General features: G+C 51.5%; 1 protein-coding gene across 1 annotated transcript in view; it reads left to right on the top strand.

Moving 5' to 3' along the window:
- The first annotated feature begins 8,485 nt into the window (after positions 1 to 8,485).
- Positions 8,486 to 9,051, top strand: part of LOC142879695 (cadherin-18-like) — a 64,357-nt gene continuing 63,791 nt past the window's right edge. The window contains exon 1 of the mRNA XM_076013096.1: positions 8,486 to 8,708. The gene's annotated coding sequence lies outside the window, so the exon portion shown is untranslated. The remainder of the gene's footprint in view (positions 8,709 to 9,051) is intronic.

Here is a 9,051-nt window from a genome sequence, read left to right as displayed (position 1 = left end):
GGTTTTTTTTTTTTTTTTTTTTTTAATCCCCCTTTGACTCATTGTTTGTCATTTAGGAACACTGTAGCCACGCCCACTCTGGGAAAGTTCCTCGTTTTCGCAGGAGGCTGTGAACAGAGGGCTAAATCCTCTGTGTTCTGGCAGTTCTGCTGCTCGGCTGGAGACTGCAGGATATATCAATGAAAAAATAATGAGCTCATTACTTTGAAGCCAGTGGTTTGGCAGCTGTGATTGGAGGCGAAGATGAAAGAGCGCGCGGCGGTCGGAGGAGGTGGAAGGTGCGCGCAGCTCAAAGGCGCCGTCATCAAGGTTGTCATTGACATCAAGGTCGCGACGCTCTCTCCAAGGCAGGCGGGGGCGGCGGGGGGGGGGGGGGGGGGTCTCCGGCAGAGCGACCTTTGACCTCCTGCCGACGCCTCCAGGAGGGGCAGCAGGTGAGTGGCCGCAGCCTGCCTTATTAGTGTTGCATTAGGGAGCTTCTCAAGGTCACCCACAGCCACAAATGGCTTCTTTTATCCTCCGTCCCGCCCGCCACGCGCTGCTGGCCCGGGAGAGGAAAGACCACTCGGCACGGAGGCATGGTTTCAAGGAGTGACTGAGCTGGGCTGACGCTCGGAGCCGGTCACGTGGCTCCACGTCAGCGTTTGGCTGGACCGCCACTATTTCCCAGACAAAGACAACAGGAGCTGACTGAAGAAATGAAGAAGTTCAGTCTGTCTGTGTGAATTCCTGACACTCCGCACATCAACAATTCCAATGCTTTGATGACGAGACAGCGCTCCCAGTGGTGGAATTGTGTCGCTGCTCAAAGCCCACAATATAACGTTCAACACTACTTGTGCACTATTAATAGCAGCTTTAATGCTAAAAAAAATAAATAAATAGAGAAATGGCTAAATGGCAAAGCAGCCTTGCACCCTGGCAACTAGACGTCTTTGCTCCTGTCATAAAATAAGAATCCCTGTATGAATCATTCAGGCAGCGACGGGACCTTCGCTTAAAGCTTCTTTTCTGCCACACTTCTCGTTTTAAGTCCTCGGTCGGAGCCGGCATGGTGCCACTTCATATGACACGCAGACTTGAGAGAGAACCCGTGCATCTTTCTGTCTATTCCCAGTGGCGGCGCTGGTATTTGTGTACGTCTCGACGCCGCCTCCCGCAGTCACGCAAACGAGCCGCTAACGAGGCTCCAATGTTTGAAGCCTGCCTTTAAAAGGTAGAGAGAAAAAAAATAAAAAATAAATAAATAATAATAATAATAATAGCCTGCGTGCCAACATGCAGCTTTCACAGTGGATTATTTCCCCATGTTGTTTGTCCTCTGCTGTAACTCGACAGCCTCCTCTGTCCACATTCACATTCTAAACTTCATTGTTCTCCAGCGTAGCGTGCATGTGAATGAAGCGTCCTACCAACATGCGCCGCCGCCACCGCCGGCAGGCGAAAACAACCGGCGGCCGTGGAGCTGCTGCGTGCTCGTCAGAGGGAATATGTGATGTGATGCACTCGCACAGAGCGCACAGCGCCTGTTGTGTCACACTGTGCAGCCAAGAACAACTATTTGCTTGATTCCTGAGCGGCAATTTGCTTTTTTTTTTTCTTCTTTTTCTTTTGTTGTTTTCTTGTCTTTTTCTTCCGTTTCCTCGCTGCGTTTATTGCTGCAGGGTAGCAGCGCACGTTCACTTCTTTATCATTTGTTTTCCACCGAGGTCGAGGGAAGTCTATGGATTTTTAATGGCTGGGCGCGGCCCTGAAACTTGGCACTCGTCAGCCGCCGTGCGCGCATCCGGCAAAACAAAGGAGGCGGCGGCAGAGTCGGTCCACTCGGTGTGCTCGCGTCTCCTTCGCCGCCGCAAACACCCGGCGGAACCGCGAGCTTGAAATGAGATTCGCTCAAGTGCTTAATCCCTCCTCCCCCGCTTTCCTCTGGCTGTGATTCATTGAGCAAATACAGAGGGCGCCGTCCTCATAAGTAGCTTGTGCTGTTTAGGAACAGAAGAGACAGAGGTAGGTAGGGGGGGGGGAACTTTGATTGCACCACAGAAAAAATAAATAAACAACATGGGACCCCGCCCCCCCTCCCTCCCTCCCCTGGTTCATGGAGGGCAGAGTTGTCAAGACAACACCTTGTAATCTGGATGTATGGTTAGAGGCTCTCCAGCAATTAGCCCCCCGATGGCAGGATGATTCAGCGGGCGGCGCTGATCAAAGCGTCAGGGACGGAGACGGCCTGCGGAGAGATGAGTCCTCGGGTCGATAGTGGGAGCGCCAAGCCGAGGTGACTCTCACTCTCTCACGCACTGACAGGGGGGAGTCGGGGGGGGGGCTTCCCTGGGATGGGAGAAGGGACGCACACGCGTGTGGATTTTGACTGGAACCACACGCGTCTTCCTCAGAGCTCGCCACGCACCGCCGTGCTGTAGGTAGCCGCGTTTGCTGCGCGTCTCCCTCCCCCCTCCCGCTGCAGGCAGGACGCTTCCCGGGGGACCGCATCCGGAATCTACCGCTCCCACCACCCATGTCCACGTGGCATCGGAGACAAAGCGAGGGAGGGGTGTGTGTGTGTGTGTGTGTGTGTGTGTGTGTGTTTGCAGTCTAAGTCCACCGGAGATCTCGGCTTAATCTAAATAAACAATCTTTTGGAGTGCTCGCGCAGCAGCTGGCGGAATACTGATTGGGATATCACAGACGGGGGGGGTGGGGGGGGGAGCTGCCACTTGTTTCATCAGCGGTGGCGGGCGGAAGAAAATATTTATCAGCCAGTCCCCATCGAAGTGTGTCGTAGTCAGCCATCGCGTTTTAGACGTTCTGCAATAGAAGCACAGCTGCTGCTGGTCCCCCCACCCCCACCCCCACCCCCCCTGCTGCCACCTCAGTGAAGTCCCGGACTCATTTCCCATTCATTTCCTTTCATTCCCATGCAGCCGCATGGATCCCATGCTCACTGCTTCCCCACATTGAAACTTTTTTTTTCCCATGGTTATTTGCTTGACACTTGAGGGCAGTGTAAAAAATGTCAATGGTTTTTTTTTACAGAGGGTGAAATCGGCATCTTTTTTTTTTTTTTTTTTTTTTTTTTTGCTGAAGTTGAATGAACCTGCATGACTCAAACCATGACCACAGGTCTTTGGTTGATTTAGTGTCATTGCTGATTGATGTTTCACATTAGTCTTGGGTCAAACTTCACCTTCCCAGTACACAAAGGGAGCGGAGGTATCATGTATGTATAATGTAGCAGCTGCGTTGCGTGATTATTATTAAATACGCTGTGAGAAGCCTAGCAGAGTGAGTCAGTCACTGATTTATTCACTCTGGATTCCTCTCAAAGTTCACAAGGTGTTGTTGTCCTGTAATGAGCCAACCCAGTCTCACCTCTCCTGATTCCTGGTTGCAGCCACAGGTCACGCAACAACAGTCTGTGTGGGTGTTGCGGCCAGAAATCAGCGGCGCCGGGTCGCTCCGCCCTCCGAGAGAGCGAGCGGCGCTGACACCGGACACTCGTCTCCGTCTGTGGTGGCCGCCGGTCGATGAGGAAGCATTTTGCCCTTGCAGGTCGGAAGACCCCCCCTCCCCCCTCCCCCCCCCCCGCCATGCGTTGTGATGTAAAGGGCCTAAACGCACTGACTGGGTTGATGAGAGTCAATAATTCTGTCTGAGGGTGAGTGTGTAATGCATCAGCCGGCCTCGGGGCAAACACTTCCAATTTAAATATCTCCAAGAGGAAGACGGACTTCTCTGATTGACCAGGATGAAGAGAATTCCCCTCGCTGAGCTTTCTGCTTGGTTAACTGACAGGAAGTGTCAGCTGACTCCGCCCTCTTCGTCCTGCATGTGTTTTCCCTGTTACTTTCTGGAAGAAAATGTAAAAGTGTCCGACGCTTCCACTCTAACTCTCCTCCTCCTCCTCCACCTCACCCTCACACACACACACACACACACACACACACACACACACACACACACACACACACCACACACTCTCCTCTGCTCTGTGGCCTAATTGATGGGCGCACATTAACAAGGTTGACCCTTCCTCCATCTCTCAGGCCTGTCCTGCTCATGAAAGACTTCTCTCCATCTCTTTCACACACACACACACACACACACACACACACACACTTTCATGCTGCCAGTCCATTCATCCCCACCCGCCCGGCCACTCCTCCGCTTCTCCCAGCTCTGTTCATTATTCATCATGTTTCCCTTTGGAGCCGCGGCAGCGAGGTTGAGGCACGGCTGAATTCACAGGCAGACTCAACAGTTTGCCCCAAGGGGCACCTGAGCGAGGTGGACGTGTTGAGGAGCCGAGGAGAGGACCGGCCTGGTGAGTGCGGGTGCGACAGGCTGACAGGCCCACTGACTGACTGCCTGACTGACTGACTGACTGACTGACGCGCTGAATAATTGATTGACAGAAACACCGGGAGGGTGAATTTCAAAGAATTAGAGCAGCTTGTTAAAAATAAACGTGAGCCTAATAACCGTCGCAGATGAGAAGGTTTGCAGGTGCAGCACAAGCGGAGGCAGGGAGACTTCGTGTTTGGACTGCCGAGAGATTTACGCTCTGGCAAAACGACAAAGATTTATTTCAGTTCCAAAACGAATGTATTTGCATCAAACAGCATGTTTTTGTTTTGTTTTTTTTGTTTTTTTTATTTTTCCTCTCAGCAAAGTACAAATTATGTGTTTATGTGTTTTTTTTTTTTCCCTTGCACAAATATGCAACGTGCAGTTTGCAGGGTGATGAAATGCGCGTGAGTAAATAACGCCGCGGCAAACTCGGACAGGGGAACATGCGGCGGCGGCGGCGCCGGCTCTCATGAATATGCACGGCCTGGACGCAACCGTTTGTTTGGTTTTTTTCCTGTGGTGTTACACATTCCGCATGAACAATTAGAGCACAGCAGCGTCTGGCTGGGCGGTGCACGCAGCCCCCCAACCTGGACACACGGCAGAGATACTGGAGCTGATCTGGAGCCGGCGCCAGGAACCAGAACCACGGCAGCAGCGTCTCCGTCTCACCACAGAGTGGACACAAACAAAGCAGCCTCTATGGAAACAACAACCCCGCCTGACGCACTGACAGTTTTCATCTTCATAAAACTCAGCTAATTGGGATTCTGCTGTGGCAGTGCATGGCTTAGAGCAGCGTGTGCTCCTGGCGCGGGGGGGGGCAGAGGGAACGACAGCGGCAGGAAACCCGGGCGCGCTCTGTGTTTCTGTCGCCGTCCGTCCGACGCCGCAATGGTTGTGAGCCGACGCCTTCAATTCCCTGTCCAGACAGCCAACATCAAGCAGAGGTCCCCCGGGGGGGAGCGGGCCCCTGTCACGGGCTGTCAGTGACACCAAAGTCAATTTTACCCCCACCTACCTCCACCCCCCCCCCCCTCTTTAGAGACATACACAGCTGCAGATGCAGCCTTCTCAGAGCGGCAAACGTGATTTGGATTTCAAAAACAAGAGGCGTGCCCTCGGAAGCTCCGCTAACGACTGACCCCCCCGCCCCCGCTCCCGCCCCCGCCGTCTGTTCCAAACCTGCCTGGGACTGGGCCTGGGCCGCGGCCTCTGATGGCTTGTGGCAGTAGCGGTGGAAGCTCTGGGCCGCTGGCAGACTGGGGCGCAGCAGCAGTGTCCTCGCTTTCATTCAGCAGAGCGGAGGAAGAAAGTTCACCTTGACTTGTATCGACTGTTGGCCGCTCACAACAAAACCATCGTATTGAATGAGGACAGACCTGAATCACTGTCACTGTTTTTTGTAAGCATGCGCATCACAAGACCGCCCACCCCCGCCCCCACACACACACACACACATACATGTATCCCTCTTTCAGTGCAGATTCATATGTTTTCCCTCAGAAGCCCACAGCACTGTATGCTAAATTGTCTCAATACGGTGAAAGTGCAGCAGCTTGCTTTTGTTTTTTCCCCTCCTTGCTTACTTTTCAGGCAACACAAGCTCAGCAAACTTTATGAGTCTCGAGTCAATTTTCTCTCTCTGCTCTCGCTGAATGCCACTGCTTAGATCTTGACCTCGCTCCCAGAACTCCTCTGAACTCCAGGGAGTAATTGGAAGTGGTGCTTTTGCTGATGGCACTGCGGAGATGCTGGGGGATGAAAGTAACGCTTCATGACTCTGGGAAAAAAAAAAAAAAAAAAAAAAGTCTTGTGCACATAACCTAAAAAACAGAAGGCATTCGCAGCCTTTCAAGAAAAAAAAAAAGAAGTCGTGTTTGCTTTTTGGCCTTTTCTTTGGATTTGAGTCAGCGGCACTGAAATCTGTCTGTTCACCCAAAAGGCTGGCGTTCATTATCCAAATTTAGGACCACCAGCACCAGCGGCAGCCTTAAAATTTCATCCAGTCCCAATTACTGCCATGAAAGATTTGCGAGAGATTATTTTTGTTGTGGTTTGAAAGGTTTGGCCACATTAAAGACACAAAGAAATGGAAAATATTGAGTTTTTTTATTCTCAATGAGAAAAAAAAGAAAACTTAATTCTTGCGTTCCTTCTGTACTCTGCGTGTGTTGCAAGCTTTCCTCCTCTTGCTGAATCATTCCAGTGGTGAGCTGCATTTGCTCAAAGTGCTCGTTTTGTTTTGTTTTGTTTTGTTTTGCTCCTTCCACCTGCAGCTGTTCCATCCGAAGTTGTCTAACATGCGCGCAGTCCTTTGTTGCAGTTCTGAGGTTTGCTTCTTTAAAAGACGTGCGCCTCCTTCTCGTCTGAGTATCAGCTCTATTTTAGGGTCATTTATGGTCTGAGTCACTCCGCTAGTGAGCTGGAACGGCCGCGAGTGAATCAGCTGGAGGTGCAGCGCTTCCTCAGGGAGGGCGAGTGAAGGAAATTGAATCACTCCACGGTCCTTCTGGACCAATCACAGGCGGCCGTGTTCACCTGTGCTGTAGCTCTGACGATCACCAACCTCAAACTTCTTCTTTTCTTTTTTATTTCTTGGGAGATCAATCAGACATCAGATGATGAAAGCGGCTTTAAAGGGAAGGTTTGGCTTCAGCCAGAAAGTTTTGTGCATACTTTTGGACCGTCTACAGGCTTCAGCCGACCGCCCGCATCGAAATATTTCATCGTCAACGTCAAATCAAAGGCCGTGAGGGCTGGAATCTACAGACTGCTTCGTTTCATGGGAGATGGAAAAAGATTTAAAATGTTTTTCAGCTTCCTTTTGTCCGACGGCATCAGCTGAGACAACAGCAGTAGAGCGGGCCTTTCCTTTTTTGGCTTTGACATTTTTTTGAAGGAGAACGAGTGTGAAAGTGTGAGTGTGTTTGGGTTGTTGTTGCGGCACTCTGGTGTGTTAATTAAATCTGATTGTGCTCAGTGCTTTAATTTTGCCCGGATAGCAACGTTAAATCTAAAGTCTGTTAATGGAAGTAGGACACCAGCAGTTTTATTTATTTATTTTATTTTTATTTATTTTTTTTGGCAGGAGTGTGAGTCTTTGAAAACACGTTTTCGCTGCGGAGATGTGCGTGTGTGTGTGTGTGTGTGTGAGAGAGAGAGAGAGAGAGAGAGAGAGACAGAGAGAGAGAGAGAGAGAGAGAGAGAGAGAATGAATCAGAGTAGCAATTATTCTGCAGCTGTGTGTTGCTTAAAAAGAAAACTACAAAAACACGGCGCTAATTAAAATGTTGGCTGTGTGCTGGGTACATTTCCAGAGGCCTGGCCTGATGATGTTTGCGCTGTCAAACAGTCAAACACTGTGCAGAACTCCCTTTACTGCTGTTTCCTATCTAATACTCTGTCAGTGGAGCCCATTGGAAATGACAAATGCCATCTGTTCACCTCTCAGAAACTGCTCTGGACCTTTGCCCTTTGTGACCTCACTGATAACTCTCCCAAGTGAGTCACCTCGCTCCCTACTACAAACAGAGGGCTAAACAAGCCTGCTTCCTGGAGAGCTATAGTTTTTTTTCTTTCGTTCTTTCTTTTTGATAACTAATCATGCAAGCATGCTGCACTGGAGTGTGGGATGAAAAATACACGAAATAAAATAAAAAAATTACCATCTTGCCATTTTGGTTTGCCAACTGAAACATTGCTACAGTGAGGCCAAACATCACTTTCTGTGTACATTCCCAACAAAGTGGGTCTTGTCTGCCTGGATGTCTGCGCGTAACAGCGAGAGGATAAAGTATCGCCTCCCCGATCATTATCTTATATAATCACGTGTTAACAGAAAGAGCGAGAGAGAGAGAGAGAGAGAGAGGGATGGGGGGTAGTCTTGGAGAGGGAGATAAGGAGAGACGCAGGAGGCTGCGGGAGGAGGGCCCGACGCTGGCAGCCCCTGATTGATGGCGCAGCGGACCAATGGCGCGCCGGACTCGGCCGCAGCCGGAGCGGCAGCCGGGCGGGATTGGCCGGCACGCGCAGGGAGGCAGGAGGCAGGCAGGAGGCAGGCAGCACCGGCGCAGCTCGCCTCGCTCGTCCCGTTACCCGCACACTGCACACACACTCCACACACACACACACACACACACACACACACACACACACGCATAGACACGCAGCGGCAGCGGAGGGGAGAGAGAATCTATCGCGAGCAGCAGCAGCAGCAGCAGCAGCAGTGGAGGATGGCAGCGGCGGCTCGAGCGGAGCGGAGCGCAGGATCGCAGCGGAGGAAATGAGCTCGGAGGGACAAAGTCACAGTCGTGCACGTTCGTCGCCGTCTTCTTCGGGGGAGCGCACGCGGACAGGTAAGCGTCAGAACAGGGGCTGATTTGCGTGGCCGGAGTGGTGAAGTTTGGCCGCTGTTTGCTCTGATTTTTATTTTATTTTTTTTTCTGGTTCTTGTTTTTTTTTTTTTTTTTTTGGCGCAAGTTTGTTTCCCCTCCGTACCGTCATCCTGTCTCATTAGCTGCACCTGTGCGCGTGACTGTCTGTGGCGCCCCCGCCTGCGCCGAGCGAGACTGCGTTTAAATGAAGTGGAGGAAACAAACGGGAGTGTTGGTGCGTGCAAATGTGTGCGCCACTGGGGAGGGAGGGTGCGCGCCCCCCCCCCCTCTCTCTCTCTTCTGGATTTTGGGCACTTGGCCAGTA

This window comes from Nelusetta ayraudi, unplaced genomic scaffold (assembly GCF_046127955.1).
Source record: "Nelusetta ayraudi isolate G7.1 ecotype Tasmania unplaced genomic scaffold, CSIRO-AGI_Nayr_v1 ptg000141l, whole genome shotgun sequence".
In the NCBI taxonomy this organism is placed as follows: domain Eukaryota; kingdom Metazoa; phylum Chordata; class Actinopteri; order Tetraodontiformes; family Monacanthidae; genus Nelusetta; species Nelusetta ayraudi.
This window is presented reverse-complemented; position numbering and strand designations above follow the sequence as displayed.